The 25,245-nt window shown below is 46.8% G+C and overlaps 1 protein-coding gene across 6 annotated transcripts in view; it reads left to right on the top strand.

Annotated features, from left to right (window-relative positions):
- Window positions 1–963: 963 nt before the first annotated feature.
- ZNF185 (zinc finger protein 185 with LIM domain) overlaps window positions 964–25,245 on the top strand; it is a 108,784-nt gene continuing 84,502 nt past the window's right edge. For 5 of the 6 annotated variants that reach the window (XM_034782510.1, XM_034782511.1, XM_034782509.1 and 2 more), the window contains exon 1: window positions 964–1,241. The gene's annotated coding sequence lies outside the window, so the exon portion shown is untranslated. The remainder of the gene's footprint in view (window positions 1,242–25,245) is intronic. The other variant, XM_034782508.1, reaches the window with a different exon arrangement.

Genomic DNA, 25,245 nt, shown 5'->3' with positions numbered 1-25,245 from the left:
TCACAAGACAAATCAAATTAACCCCAGGAGGTCTATTTCCAAGCTGATGAGCCCCTGATTTGGTGCAGGTATCCCCATCCTACAAACATATATGATGGCATCATGCTGAAAAGTGCAGGATACTTACAAGCATGCTTCCTATGAGGTCAATCAATGACGCACTCCCTTTTTCAATGGGAAATGCTACCACAGACTTGACCACCTCTCCCTCAGCCGAACCTGAACAGATATTTGCCTGCCCGCAGATCCAGCTCAGCAATCTGTTTGTCTTAGGCTAGGTCTACACTACGGGGTGTGGGGGGTCGACCTAAGATACGCAACTTCAGCTACCTGAATAGCATAGCTGAAGTTGTGTATTTTAGGTCGACTTACCTGGCCGTGAGGACGGCGGCGAGTCGATCACTGCCGTCAACTCCGCTTCCGCCTCTTGCCGCGGTGGATTTCCGGAGTCGACGGCAGAGCCATCGGGGATCGATTTTATCGCGTCTTCACTAGACGATCCCCAATACATCGACCGCTACCCGCTGATCCGGCGGGTAGTGAAGACATGCCCTTAGGCCTTGCTCTAGAGCAAGCTGCCTTCTTTGCAGCGTCATGTGCCATTGGGGTTAGAGAAGGGACTGTGCTGTGAGAATGAAAGTTTCTTGCAACCCCCTGCCAACCTCCGAGGACAACCAGTAGAGAGATGGTTTCTTCTTGGTGCTTTTTCTTGTCTAGCTGGCCTGGTTGGTGGATGAGACACACACACAACCCGTTCAACAAGAAGTCCGGTTGTGCTACAAGCATGATACTCAGAGCACCAATCCAGGTGTCCCGCCAGCCTGGCTCCACCCTAGAACAGCAGTGGTTGGAACGGTGTATTTGCTTTGCTTCTGGCAAAGAGGTTGCTATTTGTCAGCCAAATTATTCTCGTAATAATCTGAGCATCACTCTACGTCACCAGGGTATGCGAGGAATGTGGAGGGAGAAGGGCACCTCCTTGGTGAGAGGCAGCGAGCAGGGAGACTGCATCTGAACAGAGAAACCTGTTTGATCTTCCCCTGAAGGGCAAGACACACCCACATCTCCTCCTCAGAACAAGGCTTGGCTTTCGGAAGCCAGCCCTTGCAGGTAACCCACTGCAGCTGCTGGGGAGTGCGAAGAAGAGACCTGCAGGGAGCTGGGGGAGACAGCTCCAGCCACTTTACATATCATTTTCAAGTTCACCTTTGGGGGAAACGTGAGCTGAAGAGCTGCCACAGGTAGGGCCACTCATGCTTCTCGGGGCATCTGGAGAGAGCGAGACAGAGCCTCTGTCTTTTTGTTCTCCTCTTCTCTTCCATGCTCACTGTAAGAAAAGGCTGTTTATAACCTGCCAGTGCTGGGATTCAGCCAAAGGCTTTTGCTATTAGCAGAGCTGGGCTTGAATCAAAATCCCAGCTCCCAGTGTGCTGTGGAGCATGCAGGACCTGTATCTGAAATCCCTCTATAATGGACTGTAATAGCCTGGGTCCAAGTGCTGCTGGGCTACCAGAGTGCTGGGTGTAGTATAAGAACCTGAGTGGACCAGAATGTTAGGAGGGGTCAGATCTGGATCTGGACAATGTGGCTTGGGCTTGGGTCAGGTATAATCCATATCCATTTACCTCTTAGCTTTGTCTGACTGCTGCATTCCTTCCTACCAACCTCTCTGAAGCCACTGTTCTACCTAAGATCATTATATACTGAGTAAGAACTGGTCTCCCCTTTGTATGTATTAACCTGATGGGCTGGAGAGCGAGAGAGTGGTGATGGAGGGCTAGAAGGCTTATGAAACTTCTGGCAAACCCTTTCTCCTGCAGAAGTTTATTTGCTTATCTCTGAATTAGTATGTAAATTAATGCTCTTGGAAGGGAGGTATGGGACTGACAGTACAGGTAGGGCCGGTCTAGTGTAGGCAGGCACCTCCCTCAATCCCAACTTCTCCACTGCACCTCAAATCCTGTTACATCCTTTCCACCCTACCTGCTGGTCTAGTTCTAGGTCTCTGCCTAACAGAGACTTGGCCATCTCAGCAAGTGATGTGGTAGCTAACAAATGTGATGCAGCCCTGCCCAGCTCATTTCACTTGTGAGCCAAGGCAACATGCAGACCTAGCTCTCCAAAGGTAAAAGGCTCCTGAGTAGAACAGCTCAGGAGTATTAGTTTTTTTTATTTTTTATGCCTGCAAAACAACTGTAAATGAAAACTAAGCATGTCAAATGTGTTCTCAAAAATTGGTGTTTTTCATTTAAAAAAAAAAACACCCCAAAAATCTGAAACCCTTTTTTTCCAGTTTTCAACAAATTTTCATGTCTTTTTTTATGAAACCCTGAAAATTTTTGACAAAAATGGATTTTTTTTGACAAAAAAATTCCATTTTGTTAAAAAGAAAGCTGTTTTCCATTGCAAAAGTTGAACATTTTCAGTTGAAAATAGAGCTGTTTATGATACTTCATCGATGAGATAGCTGTAATGTGGCCGTAAGGCTTGGCTGAGCCCTTGACGCTAGGGAAAATGGTGTCTTTACTTTTCTTTTTTTATATTGTGGTCAGGGCTCAAGCTGAAGGTTATGTGGGTATGGAGATCATTGCTCTCCTTTTTAAAATAAAGGAAGTACTTTAATAATAATTAGCAGTTAATTACTTCTAATTATAATAATTAAATGGCGGGCACAGTGTTGTGAAATGTGCTTTAGAAATATGTATCGTGATAATAGTAAGCTCACTAGATATGGAACTATTAATTGCTGTTTGTATAGCACAATGGGGTCCCAGTCCGGTTAGTGACCCCAGATGCTGTTGATTGGTGTGTGTGTGTGTGTGTGTGTGTGTGTGTGTGTGCAATAATATTACACATGCGGAGAGGGAAGAGAGGGGTCAAGGAAATGTTTCCCTTGTTAATGGTTTAACTCTGTGATTGTCAACAACAAAAATGTCAGAACTCGTAGCACCCATGTCTTGGAAGGGTTCTTAGGTTGGGATTTTGCCCACTCTTCTGTGTTATAATACAAAACACTGACTGGTGCTCAGAAGGCAGTTCTGTGCAAGCCTTTGTCTGCTCTGGGTTGATCCTGAGATGCTGATACCATAGAACTTCATATAGATTTGCCACCCTGGCTCATCCCAAGTCTGGGATTGTGTCTCTGGCACTGACTGGATCAGAGACTAGCAAATCCAGTAAATGCCTCAAGCCAGCTGAGCATCTGTTTGGTTGCAAGCTTGGGTACTGCACACCCTGACCTGTAGAGCCCACCCCCACCCCAGTTGAGACAAAAGTTCATTTGTGGGACCCATTCCTCCCTTAGCTCTTCTGCTGCAGCAGCCCATGATGGTTGACTTTGCGATGTGAACATCTGTTCACAAGTGACTGAACTAAGTCCTCAGACTCATTTCATTCCATTTCTCTGTTGCCATGAGCTGGATCTGAAAGGGTGCTGAAGAGGGAAAGGTTTCATCTCCCATTATCAGTCTCTGGAACCAGCTAAGCAAATCACTTACAAAAATTAAACTGAACCCTGATCGCTGCAGCAACCAGGACCAGAGGAAGGGTTGAAATGATTCTTTGCCTTCAGACCAACACACCCTGGAGGTTAAAATCTAAACAACAGTTTTCAAACCACCATTTTATATAATGGCATGGAATTCCGTTTATTCACCTGGCAGGAATCTTCGGAATTAATGTTTTCAGTATAGAGGAAAGTGCTGGAAGGAGGTCACCAATGTGGGATGGGCACCCAGGTGTTGAGGAACAAGTTAGTGGACTGAACTAAGTAGCAAGTGTTCAGTTTGGTCAAGGCAGCCAGTGCTTATCGGGTAACACATTAGCTATTGGAGATAGGTAGGGTTGCCAACTTTCTAATCACTCAAAACTGAACATCCTAGCCCCAGCCATTCCCTGAGCCCCACCCCACCCCACTCAGTACATTCCCCCTCCCTTGGTGGCTTACTCTCCCCCACCCTCACTCACTTTCAGTGAGCTCGGTCAGAGGGTGGGGTTGCGGGAGTGGGTGAGGGCTCCAACTGGAGTGCGGGCTCCAGCATGAAGCTAGAAATAAGGGCTTCAGGATGTGGGAGGGGGCTCTGGGCTGGGACAGGGAGTTGGGGTGTGGGATGGGGTGAGGGCTCTGACTGGGGGTGCGGGCTCTGGGATGGGGCTGGGGATGAGGGGTTTAGGGTGCAGAAGGGGGCTCCAGGCTGGGGGGTGGGACAAGGGATTCAGAATGTGGGAGGGGGTGCAGGCTCTGGGGTGGGGCCAGGGATGAGTGCTTTGGGGTGCAGGAGGGGGCTTCAGGCTGGGGGTGGGGCCAAGGGATTTGGAGTGCGGGAGAGTGCTGTGGGTTGAGGCAGGGGGTTGGGGAGTGGAAGGGTGTGAGGGCTCTGGGCTGGGAGTGCTGGCCCTGGGGTGGGGCTGGGGATAAGGGATTCAGGGTGTGGGAGGGGGCTCTGGGCTGGGGCAGGGAGTTGGGGTGTGGGACTGGGTGAGGGCTCCAACTGGGGGTGTGGGCTTTGGGGTGGGGCTGGGGATGAGGGGTTTAGGGTGCAGAAGGGGGCTCCAGGCTGGGGGGTGGGACCAAGGCATTCAGAATGTGGGAGGGGGCTGTGGGTTGAGGCAGGGGGTTGGCATGTAGGAGGGGGTATGGGCTCTGGGCTGGAGGTGCGGGCTCTGGGGTGAGGCTGGGGATGAGGGGTTCAGAGTGTGGGAGGGGGCTCTGGGATGGGGGAGGGGTTTGGAGCTCGGGGTTGGGGCATGGGCTTACCTCCAGCAGCTCCTGGTCAGTGGCGCAGCAGGGATGCTAAGGCAGACTTCCTGCCTGTCCTGGCACCATGGTCTGTGCTGCGCCCCGGAAGCAGCCAGCAGCAGGTCTGGCTCCTAGGCAGAGGCACGCACCTGACTGTGCGCGCTACTCTTGCCCGCAGGCACCGCCCAGCCAATGGGAGTACGGAGCCGGTGCTTGGGACGGGGGCAGCGTGTGGAGCTCCATGGCCCCCCTGCCTAGGAGCCAGACCTGTTGGCCGCTTCCGGGGTGCAGCGCGGTGACAGAAAAGGAAGGGACTAGCTTGTCGCAGCACCGCCGACTGGACTTTTAATGGCTCAGTCAGCAGTGCTGACCAGAGCAGCCAGGGTCCCTTTTTGACTGGGTGTTCTGGTCAAAAACCGAACACCTGGTCACCCTAGAACAGGGGTGGCCAACCTGAGCCTGAGAAGGAGCCAGAATTTACCAATGTACATTGCCAAAGAGACACAGTAATATGTAATGATTTTATATATATATAATATGCACATTCATAATCATTATATAGGTTGATAATGTATATTTATTATACATTTATAATGTATAGTTAACGATAATAACAACTTAATCTTTTACTTAGTGGTACTTCTGGCAATCTCTGCTTTCAAGAATTCCATTGAAGTTTGGTTTGTGTTCAGTTGTGCTCACACGGAGCAGTTCTCTTAAGTGTCTGTCTGTCAAAACGGATCAGTGCTTGGATTTCACATTTGAGTGTTGAGAAAACAGATTCACAAAGATAGGATGAGGCGAACATCGAGAATAATTTTAAGGCTGCACTTCTGATGTTGGGGTATTTATCCTTTGGTACAGATTTCCAGAAAGTAAGGGTCCCCTCTGTCTTCTGAACAGATTTCAATCTGTCATCTTCCAAAAGTTCTATTATTTCCATCTGGGATGTTGCTTCATCAGTGACTAAAGGGGGCTTCAGACAATCGGCTTTAGCACTAAAAGGGTCAATCAGAAGGCTGATCTGAGGTCCTTTCTGCTGCTAATCTTGGAATCTTTCCTCAAAACTGTCCTTAAGATCTTTAATCACACTCACATACCTAGTTGTGCTCCATTTTAGGAGTTCTGCTGCACCTTCTTTTGATCTGGCTTGAAGTTGTGATATTGAAGGAAAGTGTGTCAGCTCTCCCTCAAGTGTCTGTCTGTGAAACAACTGCAGTTTGTTCATATACGCAAATACGCCTTGCACTAGATCAGACAGCAACCGGATTTTTCCTTGTAAGTCCATATTTAGTTTATCCAAATTCAGCAGCATGTTTGCAAGAAATGCCAAGTCTAGAACCCATCCAGGATCTGTAAGCTCGGGGTGTATGCTGTGCTTCTCCTCCATAAACAATTTTACCTGTTCCAGGAGCTTGAAAAAAACGGGAAATAACTTTACCTCTCGAGAGCCATCGAACTGCACAGTGAAATGGCAAATCATCAGGAGAGTCTTCTTCATCCAGTTCTTCAATTAGATTTTGAAATTGTCTGTGACTGAGTGCATTTGAGAGAATGAATTTCACAATGTGCAAGACAGGTTTCATGACGTGATCAAATTTGAGATTTTTAGATACCAGTTGCTCCCGATGAATAATACAGTGAAATGTCCAAAATTTGGGAAAGTTCTCATCAGACTTACAAAGTCCTACTAATCCATTCGCAGAGCCCCACATTTGCAGAAACCCATCCATTGCAATGGCAGTGAGTTTCTGTAAAGGCAAGTGGCTTTTCGCAACTACCCACCATCAATGCCTCCTTTAAATCTCGTCCACGAGTTCTGTCCTTTAGTGACACGATATCGAGGAGTTCTTCCCTTACAACACAGTCATCAGACACAGTGCGGACAAATACCATTATCCTGTGCCTGACACGACTCATTCAAAGTGATGCTCAAATATTCACACTGCTGAAGTTGTGAGTGCATTTGCTATTCAATGACACTATTCAGGTCGGAGATTTTGCATTCTATTGTGTGGCATGAAAGCTGCAGGCCAGAAATTTTCCTCTATAGATTCTCGTTCTCTGGTGACAGGATTGAAATCACATTAGTGAGGCACGTTTGTATAGGCTTTCCTTCAGAGTAGGGCTTTTTCACATGGGCTGTGTGCCAGGCCCCATAATAGGAGGCTAATGTTACAGTCTGTGATCAGTTGGCAAATCTCGTGAAGAACTGGGCTTCTACATATGTTTGTTTTTTCAAAGTTTTCAGTTTTAAAGTGCGGAGTTCAGAACCTTGTGTGAATTCTTGATCCATATGTGCATGGCTAGCAGCGAAATGATGCTGCAAGTTTGAAGATTTGAACTGCGAGATATACATCTGGCAAAGAAGACACATGGCCTTACCATTTACATTCAACAAAAAAGTACTTATTCTCCCACTCCTGTTGGAAGCCTCGATTTTCATCTGTGTATTTTCTTTTCTGTTTGCACCCACCATTTTTTCCCCAGAGTTGGCTTCTAGCAGGAGCTGCATATTGTCTTCTTAAATAGAACATTCATATTCCATGGTTGGCTGTTCGCAGTAGATACTGGCACACTTTGGATGGTGTGTCCATAATAACTTAGCTGAGTAAGTGTCCATTTTACATGTCCACGTACTGACTGGGATATATTAATGTTTGATCTCAATTACCTGTTAGGAGCTCACATTTGAAACCAACCCCTAGTGCCAGTATGACAGAGATTGGGTGGCACCATGCAGTTGTGCTTCTAGAGACCTGGCTTCAGAGCTGGATTTTGAATCACAGGTGAAATGAGTTTGATGGCCTCCATCTAGTCCATATTGGTCATTTGTCCACAACACACAATTCAGAGGTTTGGCGCTTCTACTTTCCAACATGGATTTCATGTTAAATGGGGGACTCCACTCTGCCGCCCCTTATAACATTAGCCTGGATAGCTCAGCTTGTGCCAAGCATTAAATGGAAATGCTTTACAAGAATGCTACCTCCCTAGATTGCTTTGCTGTTGTAATGGTTGCCATCTTGGCTGACACCAGGCATTGAACTAGGGACCTCCAAAGCTAAAAATCCAAGGGAATAAAGTTCCCTAGGTGATAGCCGTTACAGACTCCTGTCCCCTGTGGATTGGGCACAGAGCACAGGTAACATACAGTGACCAGAGGCAGGGACAAGGTCGGGTGGCGGGGGGGACTTTCTGGAAATGAGTCAGGGGGTATGTAATGAAAGCATGCTCGGACCACTAGCTGCAGAACTTCCTTTCCTTGGCTGTCCCCTATTCCCATCTGTTTCTTTAACTACTCAGTTCTTTTCACAAGGGCTGAGTCTGATATATGCTGTTAAATTGCTCACCCAGAAGTTTCTCTCTTGCTGATTGTATCTTGTTGTCTGAACCAAGGATGTGTAGATTGCTTCATTATGTATCCACAGTGGTTTTAAGAAAGGGGCCCAATGACTCTGCATGCAGATATTGGATTAAAATATGATCCATTACACTTTTGATTCACTGCCAATCCTAAACTTTCTTGCTGCAACTGCTGTCTCTGTTGTACTGATTGCCCAAAGTCCCAAACATAAACCTTGTGGTTGTGCATCCTGCGTATGCTATTTTCATCTGAGAGTGATGGTGTCTAGAGCAGAGACTCACAAGTTTTGCTCCGTGGCTCATTCCCTGATACTGAACAGAATGAGTGATTTTGAGAACTAAGCAGTGAGGAATGGGAGGGTTGCAACAAATTACGGGGGACTACAAATGTAGAAAGTCTAGATGAGAGTGAGGGTCACAGGATTAAAACAAGGGAACCAGAGTGGGACACTGAGCAGAGAACCCCAGACAGCACCTCCCACTCCAAGTAAAAGGTGCCAGCTGGATAGCTCTGGAGAGTGAAGTCTCCTATTTATCCTGGTCACCTGGTAGATGGTGATCTGTTCAGATGAGCACAGTCAGCTCAGTTCCTGGCCAGAGGTGAGCATGCATTTTGTGATGTAGACACTGTAGGTGGATTTTCAAAACTGCTCAGCATTGACCTAACTCTGCTTCTGGTGAAACCAATGAGAATTTTACCAATAGCATAGATAGGCTGCTGCTGAGTGCTGCTGAGACACCACTTGTATATTAGGAACTGGAGAGGGGCCATCACCTCAGTCCATAGAAGACCCTGAACTGTAATCAGTTTTTGGTCACTATTAGCCTAGGCTGGATTCCTGTCGGGGACAATGCCAAGATGCATTGATTCCATTCAGAAAAGAGAGGGTTAACACTTCAGGAGCAAGGGAAAGATGCCCACTGTTTGGCTGAAGTGCAGAGTGTGGCAGGGAAACTTGTGCAGGAGGGGAGCAGAGCTGAGGTCAGCTAGGTGAAGTAGGTATTTCCCCAGCACTCTGTGAAAAGATGTGCTCAAGGCATCCAGCCTAGGTCCCAGGGTGGAAATACTAACTAGGACAGCTCACTTTTGATGGATTCAAACTTTGTCCCTAAGCCTTGTGGTTAATGAGGCTGAACGAACCTTTTAGAGCGCCTAGTTTAAGTTCTAGTTGAGAGAGGCTGTTGTTCTCTTTTGTCTACACTAGAACTGGAAGGTATAAATTACAGCTCAAGGAGACAGAAGCACTAGCATCCTAAAATGAGTAATGTAGCCATAGCAAGAGGGGCTAGTCGCCCTGAGTACCGACCTATGGGCTCAGGCTCCGGGCAGCTAGCCCTTCCTGCTATTTGCACGGCTGTAGTTATGTTCTTTTTTCAGTGTGGTAGCTCACTCAGAGCTAGCATGCATATGTCTCCTCAGCTATGGGACCTGAGCGGTAACTGAGAAGCAAACAGCTCCACTACCCTTCCCAGAGCTAGTCAGGCCTCTACCTCATTTCTGCCTTTCAGAGAGAATTACCATACCGAAATGGGCACCAGTATTATAAAAGGCAGGTTTGTAGGAGAGAGGGGTATGAACCCCCACTCCACCCCAGGTGCTGAGGCAATGCCATGCTGTGTTACGTGGGCTCCAGGACAGAGTGCTATCAGCAGCACCCTGATCACTAGAGTTGCTGCAGCACTGAAAAGGCTGCAGGCTCAGCTGGCAGCAGTTAATCACTTTCTATTGGGGGAGTAGGAACACTTGGGTGGTAATAGCTGGGTTAATGATATGATAGCTGTAATTGGAAGGATGAAGGGGAAGACAGGAAGTTGTGGGAAGGGTACAACGTGGAAGGCTCCTGCTACAATATCTTGTTCTGTTTGTGAGAGAGCTGAGGAGTAAATGTACAAGTGGTGAAAGGGCAACAACCTGGTGTGTTTTTGACTGAGGCAGGGCAGTCCTTAGGATTTATGGTGCCCTAAGCAGTACTATTAAAGGTGCCCCTATGCCCGACTTGGGGCACAGCCACCACCCCCGCCCACAGACCCCCCCCCATTGCTGACACACACCGAGCAGCAGCCCGGGCTCGCAGCCTGCGGGGAGGGACAAGGCAGCAAAGAGGATACCAAGCCGCCCGGCAGAGAGTCACAGTTCCCCACAGACCCTCATACCCTCTCCCTCATGCAGAATATGCCGCGCCGGCACATGCGGGTCTGTGAATACGGTCCCTGCCTTCTGCCTAGTAAGGAGACTGCAGCGTGTGCTGGGTGTGCGGGAGCCAAACCGCTCTTACTGGCCCGGTCATAGGCGTGGACTCCATGGGTGGGTGCTCTGGGGCTGGAGCACCCAGAGGGAAAATTTAGTGGGTGCAGAGCACCCACTGGTGCCAAGCTCCCCCCTCTCTCGGGGGAGGGGGTGGAGCAGGGTCAGGAAGAGGCAGGGCGGGGACTTGGGTGGAGTGGGGGCGGGGCATGGAGTGGAGGCAGGGGGGTCGAGCACCCCCTGGCAAGATGAGAAGTCGACGCCAATGGTCCCGGTGGTGCCCCAAATTTTCAGGTGCCCGACCCAGCTGCATATGCTGCGTATGCTTAAGGACGGCCCTGGACTGAGGGACCATGGAAACAGGCTAGGCAGTACAGCACACCAGGTAGCTGAAGAAGCACCTGTGATATTCTCTTAAAGCCACCTTTGTGCAGGGCATTGAGTTGGTTCTGAGCAAAAATAATTAGCTGTGCTTTTCTGACAGAGACAAGTACTGCACTGTCTCTAAAGCTCTCTGGGGAGGCGTTGTCTTACCGTGGCAGGTGCCAGTTCTGGAAACGGCAGTTTCTTAGAACAATGACTCAAATGTGTTTTAGCAGGTAGCCGCGCAGTCCTGAGTTGTGTGCTGGACCTGTTCTTTAACTTCCTTTTAGTTCAGTCTTGGAAAGTGCCTGTGGCCCGCGCTGATATTTCTCTCCTTTCAATGGGGTAACGTTGACGTTAATGAGATTACACCAATGCAAGGGCGACGAGAATCAGGTTCTCAGTCACTGATCAAAAAGCACAGCTTACTGAAGGTCCCTCCATAGATATTTCACAGGAGTTATTTTGACCTGCTCAGTAAATCATAGGCACCCACCCAACACACCCAACTCACTAGGGCACTGGACTGGGCTGCAAGAGGCCTGAGTTCAATTCCCAGCTCTGGTACTCCTTTGCTGGGTGACTTTGGGCCAATCACTTCCTTCTCTATGCCTCAGTTTCCCCATCTGCAAAATAGGGACCTCCATTGTGAAGTGCGTTGAGATCTACGGACAAAAAGTGCTATATAAGAGCTAGGTATTATTCTTTTATTCCACTGACTTCATTTTAAGACCTGTTATATGGCAGTGATTGTGACCTTGTGTGGAGCTATTTCTGACTGGGGTTACAGCCAAATACTTTTGTAACATGACCAGTTTGCTGAATCCTTTTGGTGGCAAACAAAAGGATCTAAGCTGCAAAATTTGGATCAGGATTTCAAAACCATGCATCTCCATGTCTGGAAATGTTCAGCAGCTGCAGGCTTTTGCATGAGGTTATTTGCAAAGTTTAGCTCTATCTACCCATGAGAGTCTGGCTTCAGATTTTGAGCCATATAGTCATTAAAGTTCAGAGGTGTTTTTGTAACAATCCTTATGTTCAGCACTGCTGGGGATTGAATCAGTGAAGCCTGATTTTCATTACATCCTTCTTGTACCAATGTTGGACCATAAGGCAAAAACGTATCTTCCTTCCTTCCCTCTCTGTCCCTTGCTGCTGCTTCCATCTGTTCTACCCTGCCTGCCATGTTCTTAAGCTTTCTCTTGGGTGTACCATGTCCTCATTTCCTCACACCAGCTGGTTTCCACTTGACAGTTTCATGTGGGAATCTGTGTGTTGGCATCCAGTGTACATGCCCCAAATATGTCCAGTGCTTCCTTCTATTTCTAGTAGAGATGAGCTGCTGGTAGGTGACTTCTTGGGTCTCTTCTTTGATGATAGTCTCTTCATCCAATGCCAAGAATCTTTCATAGGCAATTATTTTCGGAGTGAAGTCTGAGTTTAGAGATTAATTCTTCTGTCAGGGGGCTGCAGCAGATCATATTCTCTGTGGGTCAGGCAGAGTGTGGGCTGTGTCATATGCTGAATGAGTTGCATTTGGATCCAGGATTTTGGTTCTTGCCCATTTGCAGTTACCAGCTCTATGTGGAAATCTTGCCATGTCCCTACTGGAGGCTGGTATGGAGAGATTAGGTGCATGGTTTCCACTAGCATGTTTGATTCCCTGTCCGTGCTGGAGCTAAAGCCCTGCTAAACTCAGGCTAGTTACAACCATGTTTGGAAATGGCAGACGAGAATGGTTTTGCCAGAACTTTGACAGCTCTTTCAGAATCCGATTGGGTTAAGCAGAGTTCTGCTCTCATTGTGGAATAATCTTTAAATGAAAATAACCCCACTCCCCTTTCTCAGTCCCCTATATCCCAAAGGCATTTGATCTAGTGACTGTCACAGGCATGTCTATACTAAAGAATCCTGCTGTTTGGCCATGGGGCCAAATCTAGTGCTTCAACCATTGTTAAAAATGTTTGTCCAGCTAGCATTGACAGGGCCAAATGAATTCAATGCAGCAAAGCATGGGTGACCCCTTTGTTCTAAAAGGGGTATGACTCATGCTTCCTTACAACTGGTGTTGAACTCTATTGACCCTGCTCACTTTAGTAGAGGATCACTTTCAATATTGGTGGAGGGGGAAGGGTGGGGGAGCAGGGGACACATGTTTTCAAGTGTAGACACTGATTGGAAGGGACAATGAATCCACTAGATTCTCTTAAAGACATAAGGTATGGCACTATTTGCTGGGGCAGAAGAAATTATTTTTCTCCAATCGAGGAATGATAGCCTCCCTTGATTTTATTTTCCTCCTATTTGTTCTTATTGCTGAAGAAGAAATGTCTCTAGTAAGCAAGGTCTGTTGGAAAGATGGCAGGCATGTGTTTAGGAACCAAACAAGTTCTGACCACTCTTTGGGGCAGAAAGAATTTAAGACCTGTGTATCCACTACTTTGTATAAATGTGCTGATGCACAAAACAGAGGTAGCTATACTGAATCAGGAGAAAAAGAAAAATGTGGACAGGATAGAGCATAAGATACCTGCATATTGAAGCAACTGATGGGGAATAACAACTGCTTTTGGTCCATTAACTTGTGTATATATAAACTGTAGTTTCTGTTAGCCATAAACCATTGTAATGAACTGGCTTGTGGCAGTGGGCGGGTAGTGTCTGTCTGTGTATGTGCATACAGCGTAGCACAGCCCTCTTCTGGACAGAAACTGAACTGCTTTGTGTGTCATAGACCCTATGCTTCTAAAGCTAAGGCAGATTCTCCTTTAGCTCAAGAGGGAGGGGCCTATGAGAAGGTGCAAGTGGATCTGAATTCTATCCCCACTGTTGCCTGGAAGTTCTGACTGACTACTCTAGTTGATATAATGACAACTGACGTCTTAGGTAGCCATGGGCTTGTGTCAAGAGATTGCATGTGATTTGTCCACAGAAAACCATTGAGTAATCTTTCCAACAAACCCTTAAGGAGAATGAGAAAGGAGTTGGCCCAAGTAATGAATCTAGGCACTGTGGATAAAAGGAGTCTGCATTCTCCCTTATGTTTGTTCTCTTTCACAAGCAGTGTGGCATGTGTTTATGAAGACAGATTTGGCAATATGGAAAACATGTTTAAATTGTTACAAAACAGGAAGCATGAGCAGTCAGATGCTGCCAGTAGGTGGTTAGCCTGTTCTCTCTAGTGGATTACAGATAAGAAGGCGAAGAAGGATCTTTACTTGCATTATAGGGCAAAATATAATTCAGCCAAGGGTCATCTGCCTCCATTTGCAGGATCAGCATGAAAGATGGGAGCAGTATCTTGTAGCAAGAGGAAGGGACTAGAACTTAGGACTTCTGAAGTCTATTTGTAGCCCTGCCGCTGATTTGCTGCCTGACATGGATGGACATCATGTCACATGTTTGTGCTCAGTTTCCCCACTGGTAACACGTGGATAGCACTTGGCCTTGCTCACAGGCAGGTTGTCAGGCTTACTTTTAAAGTGTGACTCCACTTTTTTGATAAGCAACTATGAAAATGGCAATTGGGATCCCACTTTTCCTGTCTCCTACTGACTCCATAAGAAAAATGCTCAATTTCCAAGTAAAAAGATGGTTTTCTAACTGCTGACCCTGCAAACTCCCACTGGGTTCGGAGAGTCGCACTGGGCGCCTTCCTTCCCAGGAATCATCTCAAAAAGTATCTACAGGCTCAATTATGCTATCAAGGACACTTGTGTTATCTATTGTCTTCAAACTATGCCCTGTCTCAGTGACACCTGTAGAGCCCCCTTACCTTCAATAGGTTTGCACAGGTGTAACTAATTGGAATTTAACAAGCCGTTCTGTCACTGCTACCCAAGATGGAAGAGACTCCAGCCCACTGGCTCTACAGGTCTACCAGGAGTAAGAAGCTGTAGAAGAGTATATGTGTCACTAAAGTCGGAAGATGGGAGTTTGATATACACAGCGAGGAGATCTGCTGAGTAGAAGGGGAGATTTTTGTAGGGTTACTTTTCAGAGTAGAATCACATGCCAATATTTTGCACTTCAACTGAATCTTAATTTAAGGATCTCTGAGCACTTCACAAACACTCAGTCTTACACCCTGGGATGTTTCATAGGAAAGGGCTATTCAGGGATCATTTCTGCTCCTTGAAGTGCAGCCAGTTCTGGCGTGGAACATGGCAGCTGTATAACAGAGCTCAGGAACATGACATAGAGGAAGTGAAGAACTGTTATTATGTCCTTTACATTGTGGGCGAGCCTTTGGGTGCTACATGAGGACTGAGGTCCCATTGTGCTGGGGCCTGGATGAACACACACAGTTCCTTCTTTGAAGCATTTACATTTAAAGCTGGTTGAAAACCTTCCATTTAAACTTTTTTTTTTAAGGCAAAAATAGTTTTTTGTGTTTAAAAACCTTTCCATTGTTGTTGAAATTTTTTGGGAGGGTTATTGAAAAACTGAAAAATAAAATCAGTTTCTAGCAACCAAAATCAGGAAACTTTGTAAGTTGACTTATTTTCAGTTTTCAACTGAAGTGAAAATATTTGACAAAACAATCAATGAAAATGGAAAAAATAGTTTGTTTTCAGTAAAACGTTTCACAGCGGGGAAAATGACCCCATTCCCAAAGAGCTTGTCTTATAGTGTAACATGGACAAAGGCTAGGAAACAGTGCTATAACAGACAAGGAGATTTGTTGCATGCCTGTATTAGTCACATGCTGAGTTATTATTGATTTGTATTACTGTTGAATCTAGGAGCCCAGTCATAGACCAGGACCCCATGGTACTAGGTGCTGAACAGACAAAAAAAGACAGTCCCTGCACCGAAGGCCTGGATCCTTGAAGGTAATGAGAGTTAGGCACCTAAATGGAATCAAGAGCTAACACTCTACATGGAAGACAAGAGACAGCTAGAGGGAGGCAGACAGGGAGTACAAAGAAACAAGGAAACAAAGTGGTCAGTATGACAGTCAGTGGTCTCTGCATACCAGCAGCCTAAATGTTATCAAGGGCTTGTTTTTTTTGCAGGCAACCTGCTGTTGATTTTAATTGGGAAGTGCAAAGGCAGGGGTATGGGAGTGGGAGAAGGGACTCTGAGGGTAGAGGGGAGATAGGGGAAGGAAAACTTGGCAGGTGGTGAAGAGCGCAGGGGGTGGTGAGGCTGGCAGCAGAGTAGAGATCAAGAGGGGCAGGGAGGAAGATGGGGCAAATAATCCAGAATGGTCAGTTAAAACCAGTAGTTAGGCCAAGTGTAGGCACCCAACCTGGAAAATAGCCAGGGCATTGGGGTTAATACCCCCTCATGACAATTACTGGGGATCTGTAATGAAACATGTGGTCAGCTGGGGTGGGAGTGGGTTCTCTCTCCTCTGAAAGGCAATTTAACTAAGGATTCTATCCACATAAAGTGCATTGTGGTGAAAGGGGCTGTGGAAGAGCAAGTGATATAGTGAAATGTCAAGGAAGTAACAGGCCCAGGAGCAGGAACTTTGCCGAAGCAACAGGTAAGGGCATGCAGGGTTTCTTGGCAGGCTCTGCAGATTCTTTGTGCAGAGAACATGTTTTGGGCCATGTCAATCTGCATAGTTCCCGAAGAATTCCATAGACACTCCCTCAGGGAGTTGGGCTCGCTCTCCCATCCTGCTCCGCACTGCACTCAGCCTTTAGAGCTAGAAAATAGAGACCAGAAAGATCTGCTACAAAGAGTTTTCAGAGGGTGGCAGGATCGGAAGGCTGCCCAGCCATGAGGGATCCTTGTTATTCAGCCAAGACCTGAAAACGTGACGCCCTGTGTGCAGTGCATGAATGTCAGTGATCTCATGGGGAAATGCATCCTCTGTTATACAACAGGCAGCATGCTGGTTTGTTTTCACACCCACCCTAAAGGTGGCTGCATTTCAGTGGTACTACAGGTGGTACTACAGAGCCTGTGAAGTGCTATGGGATACAAAGTGCTATATAAAGCTGAAAATGATGTTATCAGTGTCAGGGGTTGGGTGAACTACGGTATAAATGGGATCCATTGCCATTATTTTCTCCTGCCCTGAGGAACCACACTTGGGGCTGTGGTAGCTTTCTTACAGAGTTCTGTTTATCCTCCCTCCTCCCCCAGAAATCATAAAACCCTTTCATCCTACCAGCAGGTAGTAGAAATAGCAAGATACCAATGGACTGACTGGGACCATTTACAGCTTGCTAATAGTTCTTCCTCTCCTGTGCCCTATAACTATGGAGATCAGACTGAAGGGCTCTGAAATAAGTTCCTACAATCTCCTGGGCACATCTCAATGTAAGAGTTGGTTTTGGAGCTAAAATACTTCTTACCAGGCATTCCCCTCCTGTAGAGACCCACAAAGATACTCCAGAGAAGCTGCTATATTGCTCTGACTCAGCGGTGGGCAAGCTGTGGCCCGCTAGGGTAATCTGCTGGCGGGCTGCCAGACAGTTTGTTTACATTTACACTGCCGCCCGCAGCTCCCAGTGGCCGCGGTTCACTGTTCCTGGCCAATGGGAGCTGCAGGAAGCAGCGGCCAGCACGTCCCTGCTGCCCGCACCGCTTCCCGCAGCTCCCATTGGCTGGGAACGGTGAACTGTGGTCACTGGGAGCTGCGGGAGGCTGTGCAAATGTAAACAAACTGTATGGTGGCCCGCCAGCGGATTATCCTGAGGGCCTGCATGTGGCCCACGGGCCGCAGGTTGCCCACCACTGCTCTGACTCGTAATGTGGATATCTTATCTTCTTTTATTTTTCTATTTCCCATCACAGCAGCCACCTCCCATCACTGTCCTCTGGACAGAGGAAACTTGTCTTGAGGCCCAGCCTCTCCCCTGATGCCACTTCAGTCTGTAACATGATGCCAATAGACATCCCCTTCTCCACATAACAACCTAAGCAATGGTATTCTCCTCAGCCTCCCATGGTCCATCCTAGACAACCAGGTATTCAAGAGCAAGTCAGGGTTGATTGCACTGTTGTGACTGTTTATTCTCACCACATGATTCTGCCCTATGACTATTTTTTCAGCAAGAGTTACATGAGAATTTAATAACTTTCTACATTAGCTATCATCATTGAATCTGTGAGTCAGCACTGTTGAAAGTACCCACAATGCAGTCAATGTGTCCACAAAAGCTGTGTTGTTTTGGGTTCAGAATGGTTGCAGTTTTGCCCTGTGTCCACCCTAACTGCGATTTACACAGCTGTAGTCACTTCTGGGTACCTATCCCACATTTCCTGGTACTGCCACCAGAAGCTGTAACTTCTGGGACATTTCAAAAGTTCTAGGTTACCTGGAGTGGCACAAGAGAATTATAGGAGAAGAGGTCACTCTGCCATAATTCCCTGGAAAAACTCTTGTAAATTCTCTGGTGTTGGCACTATTTCCTAGTCCGTGACTCAAAAGGGAGGCCAGGGGACACACTCTGCTCTTGCTCCTCACTTAGTTGGGAGGGTTTTGCTGTTGAAAAGTAGTTATGAAAAGTGACTGTGGAAGATATTTCAGAAGAGCCTATGGAGAGCCAGAGATTGTCAAACAGCTCCCAGCACTCATGATCAGGAAGGCATCCATCACCACTGCCTAGCAGGCCAGATGAGCTTCACTGGGTGGAGCACAACTTTCGTGTCCAGATCATGAGCTCAGAATCCAGAGGGGCACAAACCATACACAAAGCTGAGGGCAATATTGCAGCACCAGGTGAGCATGGGATTTGCTGCACCAATAATGATCCCTCTTATCCAGAGCTGGGGGTGTTCAGCTCTGAGGTTTTGGTTCAGTCCAAACAAAATACCTCAGCATTGATTTGTTTTTCCCTTCCCTTCCTTGCTGAGTTCAGAAGTCTGAGCCTCCACTGCAGTGACTGACAATGTGCCTAAGGTGGGGCAGGGATGAGAGCCATTCTACCTGGTCTCAGAGGGCAGGTCTACACCATTGCCTAAGTTGATCTAACTTACGTCACTCAGGAATGTGAAAAAGTCATCCCTCCCACCCCTGAGTGACACAAGTTTTGCGCAGTTCACACTAGTGCAATATTGGTGGGAAACGTTCAACCGAGAACATAGCTTCCACTTCTTGCCGAGGTGAAGTAATTATGTCGACAGGAGAGCGCTCACCCATTGGCATGGTGCATCTTCACTGGCTGTGCTACAGTGGTGCAGCTGTGCTGATGTAGTGCTCTACTGTGTAGACTTGCCCAGAGCTTCAGCCTCTGTGGCTATGTTCAGTCCCAGCTTGAGTACACAAATTTGCTCAAGTTCTTATGGCGTTAGCATGCTAAAAATAGTCATGTGGCCATTGTGGCATGGGCAGGGGCTGGGATCGTTGCAGTCCAAGCCTGCCCACCCTCCCAAGTCCAAGCTCGGGTGGCCAGCCTGAGCCTCTGCCCATGAGGTACCATTCACATTGCTAGTTCTAGTCCGCTTGCTCAAGCTGAGCTAGCACCAACCTGGCTGCTACACTGGGAATCATCCCTCTCAATTGCAGTGTCAATAGGCTCTAGGCTTGTCTAGATTGGAAGGGTAAGCTGGTCTAGCTAGTGAAGACACAGCTTATCCTGGCAAAAGAGTGCTGTCACTTATGTAGCTTATACCACTTCCCAAATGAAATAAGCCAAAACTCTCTTACCAGCTATACTGCCATAAGCTGGTGTAACTGTGTCTACACTAGGGCTTTTGCCAATGTAAAAATGTTGTAACAAAATCTCACTTCTAGTCAACAGTACTAGCCCAGCAAATGGTTCTAGTGTGAACCTGGGCCAAAGCTGAGATTTTCTGAAGTGAATTAGTGACTCCAATGGGCCAACGCTGAGTGCTTTTGAAAACCCCGCCCTAAATCCTGAACTCAGATCTCTGAAGAAACTTTGAGCTATGATTTGTGCTCTTCATTTGTTGAAAGCTCCAGGCTCAATAGCTACAAGTGATGGAGAAAATGCTTGCCAAGCATTTTGTTTTAAAATCTAATTGTCTCTTTGTTGAAGTCCAGATGCATTATGTGTTGTATTAATGGAAAGGTATCTCAAGCTGATTTGATTTGGAAGTTTTTGATAATTACCTATAAAGAGATAGGAGGGAGGCGAGTGGGCACAGGGGAAGCAAGAGGGAGGCAGTATTATCAGATGAGCCTCTAAAGCTTTTTTCCTGATAAAAAGTTTGCTGTTTGTTACTCTGTCCCTCTTTCAGTTTGCCTTTGAGTGTCTCGTGTATCTCTGTTTTTGTTTGTTTCTCTAATGCAGGGGTCGGCAACGTTGGCACGTGGCTCGCCAGGGTAAGCACCGTGGCGGGCTGGGCCAGTTTTATTTACCTGCTGACGCGGCAGGTTCGGCCAATCACAGCCCCCACTGGCCACGGTTTGCCGTCCCAGGCCAATGGGGATGAGCGATGTGCAGGCCGCGGCTTCTCGCTGCCCCCATTGGCCCGGGACGGCAAACGTTGCCGATCCCTGCTCTAATGCAACTGTCAATATCGCCATCTCAAACTACCAGTCTATCTGCTGAGAATCAGTGTCTAGCAGGAAGGAGAGGTTTTCAGTTCAGTTCCAGCAACTGCTTGGTCCCTGTTGTGTTCATTCCACCATGGATGGTCTGGATCTGTGTCTTTCTCTATTGTGCCAATTACCATAGTACTGAGATGTTAAATACAAGAAGTATAATTTCTGTCCAGTTATGGATCTCTGGCTCTGCCCCTCCCTTGGTTAGGACATATTTCTGTGATCATGTTGGGGGATGATATCTAAGCAGAGGATAAAAGTTGTTGGCACTTTTTAGCCTCCATTAATAAGGAATGTGAGTCTTGTGTTGTGCTATAAATTAATCAAGTCAGGGACTCCTGCTTTCTCCTGAAGAAAAAGCCTATTATCCTTGTGAACCTACTGCAGAAAACTGGCTAATGTGGCCACTTCACTCTGGACTCTAACATTTACAATGTTCCCACAGAGCATCTAATTCTCAGTGTGGTACAGAAGAACAGACGGACCAGTGGTTCTCAACCAGGGCTACACATGCCCCTGGGGCTACGCAGAGGTCTTCCAGGGGGTACATCAACTCATCTAGATATTTGTCTAGTTTTACAACAAGCTGCATAAAAAGCACTAGTGAAGTCAATACAAACTAAAATTTCATATAGACAATGACTTGTTTATACTGCTTTGTATACTATACGCTGAAATGCATGTACAATATTTATATTCTAGTTAAGTTATTTTATAATTATATGGTAAAAATGAGAAAGTAATAATGTGTTGTGACACTTTTGCACTTTTCTGTCTGATTTTGTAAGAAAGTAGTTTTTAAGTGAGGTGAAACTTGGGGGTATGCAAGACAAATCAAACTCCTGAAAGGGATACAGTAGTTTGGAAATATTGAAAGCCACTGCCCTAGCCCATAGAGGCTTCTGGAGATGATACAGCTTAAAGTCAATATTTCCGTAGATCTGAAATTGGGTAGAAACCCAAAGTAGCTCTCAGAGTGCTGGTGTGATATGTTCTCTCTGAAGTGTCCCACTTAAGAGAATAGCCACCCCATGTTCGACAATGCAATGGTAAGCGTCAGGTATCAAGAGAATCTGCTCTCCAAGGCCCCTGTTCAACCAGGTGTTTAAGCACATGGATTGCTTTCAGCACACGTGTAGACTCACTGAAGTCAACAGGATGACTGAGTCAGGGCCCAATTGTTAAAGAGCTGCACAGGCTTCAAGGCATACTGGACTCATCTCTACACCTAGATCTCCAAATAGTGGTCATAAGTGCTACTCAGCCCAATTTGCAAGGTGGCAGAACTGTTCCTCTCAGATATAGAGCTTGCCATTACAATCCATGTCTTTGTCATCTCATGCTGTACTCTATCCAGGAGTGACTTGTGGAGGCCAAGTTGGAGCTCTAACATCTGGAGATGCTGTGTAATTTGTGTGTCTATTGTGCTCTGGCACTGGAAGAAGACTCATTTATACTTAACAACCCCAAGTGTGCCTTGGCATAGCCTTCCCAGGATAGAAATTCCACACTAAAAAATTCCACACTTTGTCCCCCACCACAAAGCCTGGAGTTTTCCTGGTAGCTGAGAATTATCTTGGGAGGTTCTTCCTATGTGGATTGTAGTAGTCAATTAAACATTGTCTGCCCCCATGTCTGCCTCAGACCAGGAGTGCGGTTTGGTACTAGACCCTGTTTGTGTTTACTGTCCCATTTCTTGCAGTGCACTCTCCTGCAATAGGTTTTTTGCTTTAGAAAAAATCTCATCATCTCCAACACGTCATTAGGAAATCTGCTTAGAATTCTGCACTTGGGCAGCCCCTGAAACTGTGGTGTGGCCCTTTACTGAGGCTCTAGAGACAGCTGTCCCAGACACTGGCCTGCCACTGACTCTGAACCACCACACTCAGCGTGCTTGTACCTTACTAGGCCATAGCGTGCCTGTCAAGGAAGGGCAGGGCTGGCTGCTGCTGTGTGAGTCACGGTTGGAAAAACAATGTGTGGGAACCACTGCCAGTCCCGCAGAGCCAGCCCTAATGAGCCATCAACATGCCCAAACACCTGTCTGCAGAGCCAGAAATATCTGTGGTGCACAACTGTTTGTGATGCGCTCTCCCACACTGATGTGAATGGAAAGATAGAGACAAAAACTCAAGATATTTTTTGCAGGGAGGTACTTCCAGAAAAATTCTGTTTCAGGAGAACCAAAACAAAATTTTTCAGCTTGCTGGCTCCCAGCCTGGCATGCTGCCAGGCTCCTACGCTGCCTAGATTCTCAGCTAGCTACTTCTTTGCAGAACAGGAAGCCAAGTAGCTGGGTAGCCGACCATCCTGGGGATCTGGCCAACCTAGGAAGCTTGACAGCTCACAGGCAGTGTCAGCCTGGGTACCTGCTTATCTGGTTTCCATTGAAGCTGTTGATGGAATTGATGCATGTTGATTCTGTCAAATCAGGCAGAACATTTTCGATTAGCTGTAGCCATCAGTCTAGTGACGCCACTGCTTCTAACTCAACATGGATCAAGGGCAGCATCTGACCGTTGGGTAGAGCTGGGTGCAAAACCGTTTCCCTCAAATATTCAAGAGTTCACAATTTATTCTCATCTTAAATCAAGATGAAAAGTCAAAATCTCAAAAAAATTTGCAATGCAAAACACCGAGAAATGTTTTGGTTTTGGACTATGGAAGCATTTTATTTTGAAAATTTCAAAATGTTTCATTTCAATTTTCACTTTTTTTTCTTTTTTCCTCAAATCTGACTCAAGAACAGTTTTGGTTTTGACAAATTAGCCTCTTTCAATGAAAAACGATTCATCCAAAAAATTCCCAACTAGCCCTATGTTTGGGCTAGTTCCTTGCCACCATTTTTCCCTTTGTCCCTGTTCCTGGGTTGTTTTATACCACACAGTTACTGCAGGAATAGGAAATAATTTGTTAACAACTAGAAGGGAGGAAGAAATGCATCAGAGCAGCTTGCATATCGAAGATTTGAATTGAAATACTTTATGGTCATCCATAATAGGATTATTGTCCTTGTTCTGTCTCTGTCCCCTTGTGAGACTGAGTGGAAAGGCCTCAAGAAGGCCAGTCTGGGAAGGATGGGGGCAGGAGAAGGCTGTCTATATGCAGTGAGAGTTAAACTAGCATTCTAGAAGGAAAGGTTGAGCAGGTGAATGGAACTTGAGAGCAGGAGTTGTCATGAATTTATTGCACTTCGGTTGTGTTCCAGAATTCAGTGCAAACTAGGAGGGAAGTTGGATCTGCAAAGAGCAGAGGTGGTTATTCATCTTCCCATGTGCCAAGCAAAGGGTGAGGACTTCGCCAAGCAGTGATGCCATGAGATCAGTACTAGGTATTTTTTAATGGGAGCGTGGTTTCCATGCAATATTTCAGAAACAAGCCACCCACAGGTAATAATAACTTAACTTTATATTCATTCAGCATCTTGAAGATTCCCAAGCACTTACAGACTGTACACACAGGGAGCATGGCTGCTTCTGGGGAGGAATACACAGCTGTTGGAAGCAGTGGCACAGGACAAGCCTTTAGGACAAGAAGTGAAAAATTCTGCTCTCTTGTAATGTTTTCAGAGGGCATTTAGACAGGTAGCATACACTTAGCCAAATTGGAATTTGGCCAGGACACTCACACTAACCCTAGTCTGGGATGCCCAAAATGCATGGGACGTCCAATGACCATTCATGGCCAGGACTTTGGTGTTGTATTTCAAAGGAAAGGTGACACCTCCAATAGCAAAATACTTCCTAGCTTCCCAGTTGGTGCATCGGTTCAAACTGACTCAGATGCCTAAGAGAACATTGCTGCAGAGGATTACACTCAAAGGGGATCATGCAAATCATCATCATGCAAATCCCAAAGGGACGTAGCATCCTTGCAGTCTCAGTGCCACGCAGATCAATTTCTAACTCGGTCCTTCAAGTGGTCTGGCTGGATAGTCAGATTATGTCCATCATTGGTAATTTTACTGCACCCCTGAAATTTGTGATTACCACGGGATCTCTGGTCATGTAGCAGCATTCCTTGGTAAATACACTTTGGAATTCATTGGTCTTCCATTGTAATTATATGTCCATATCAAGAAAGCCACCGAACCTGAACCAGTGTTGATGGAGATGATTACTGGGTCTGGCTACAAACATTCTCGTTGCTGATCTTGTCCCTTAATACGGAGCAGATGACGAAGGTGGTGAGAATTGCAAATGTTAGTGTGCCACTCGTCCAGCAATGAAATGTGGCTGCTGAAAATAGAGCTGGTATCTAAGGCCTTGGCTACATTTGCAGCTGTACAGTGCTGTGAGTTATACCTGTCTTCGTACAGCTGAGTAGGGAAAGCGCTGCAGTCTGTCCACATTGACAGCTGCTAGAGCACTTCCGTGGCCACATTTGTGGCAATTGCAGCGCCATTGGGAGCGGTGCATTATGGGCAGCTATCCCACAGAGCATCTCTTCCCATTCTGGCATTGTGGGTTGTGGGAAGGGGGCATGGGTGCGGGGGATTCTGGGTCCTGTCCCGACACCCCGTGATGCATCGCTTGGCATCCCAGAAATCCCTTTGCTTCCATCCACCTTTGGCGCCATTTTTCAATGGTTTCTGTGCAGCACGATCTGTCTGCAGGAAATGGAGCCCGAACTGCTGAGGCGTATGCTGACGAGTCTCGCCAGCACGTCATGTTTGGCTGTCGAACTATTCCTTAAGATCCAAAGTGAGAGTGAGGAGTCCGACGATGCTATCGAGCTGTGTAACGCGTATGACACGAAATTGCTTGTGGCATTCACGGACATGGTCAGCACCGTGGAACGCCGCTTTTGGGCTTGGGAAACAAGCACTGAGTGGTGGGATCACATCGTCATGGAAGTCTGGGATGACGAGCAGTGGCTGCAGAACTTTCGGATGAGAAAAGCCACTTTCATGGGACTGTGTGAGGAGCTCGCCCCCACCCTGCGGCGCAAGGACACAAGATTGAGACCTGCCCTGCCAGTGGAGAAGCGGGTGGCTATTGCAGTCTGGAAGCTGGCAACTCCAGACAGCTACCGGTCGGTCGCAAACCAATTTGGAGTGGG

Source organism: Trachemys scripta, chromosome 9, assembly GCF_013100865.1.
Source record: "Trachemys scripta elegans isolate TJP31775 chromosome 9, CAS_Tse_1.0, whole genome shotgun sequence".
NCBI classification, from domain to species: domain Eukaryota; kingdom Metazoa; phylum Chordata; order Testudines; family Emydidae; genus Trachemys; species Trachemys scripta.
The sequence above is the reverse complement of the archived record's forward strand: the minus strand, read 5'-3'. Positions and strand labels throughout refer to the sequence as shown.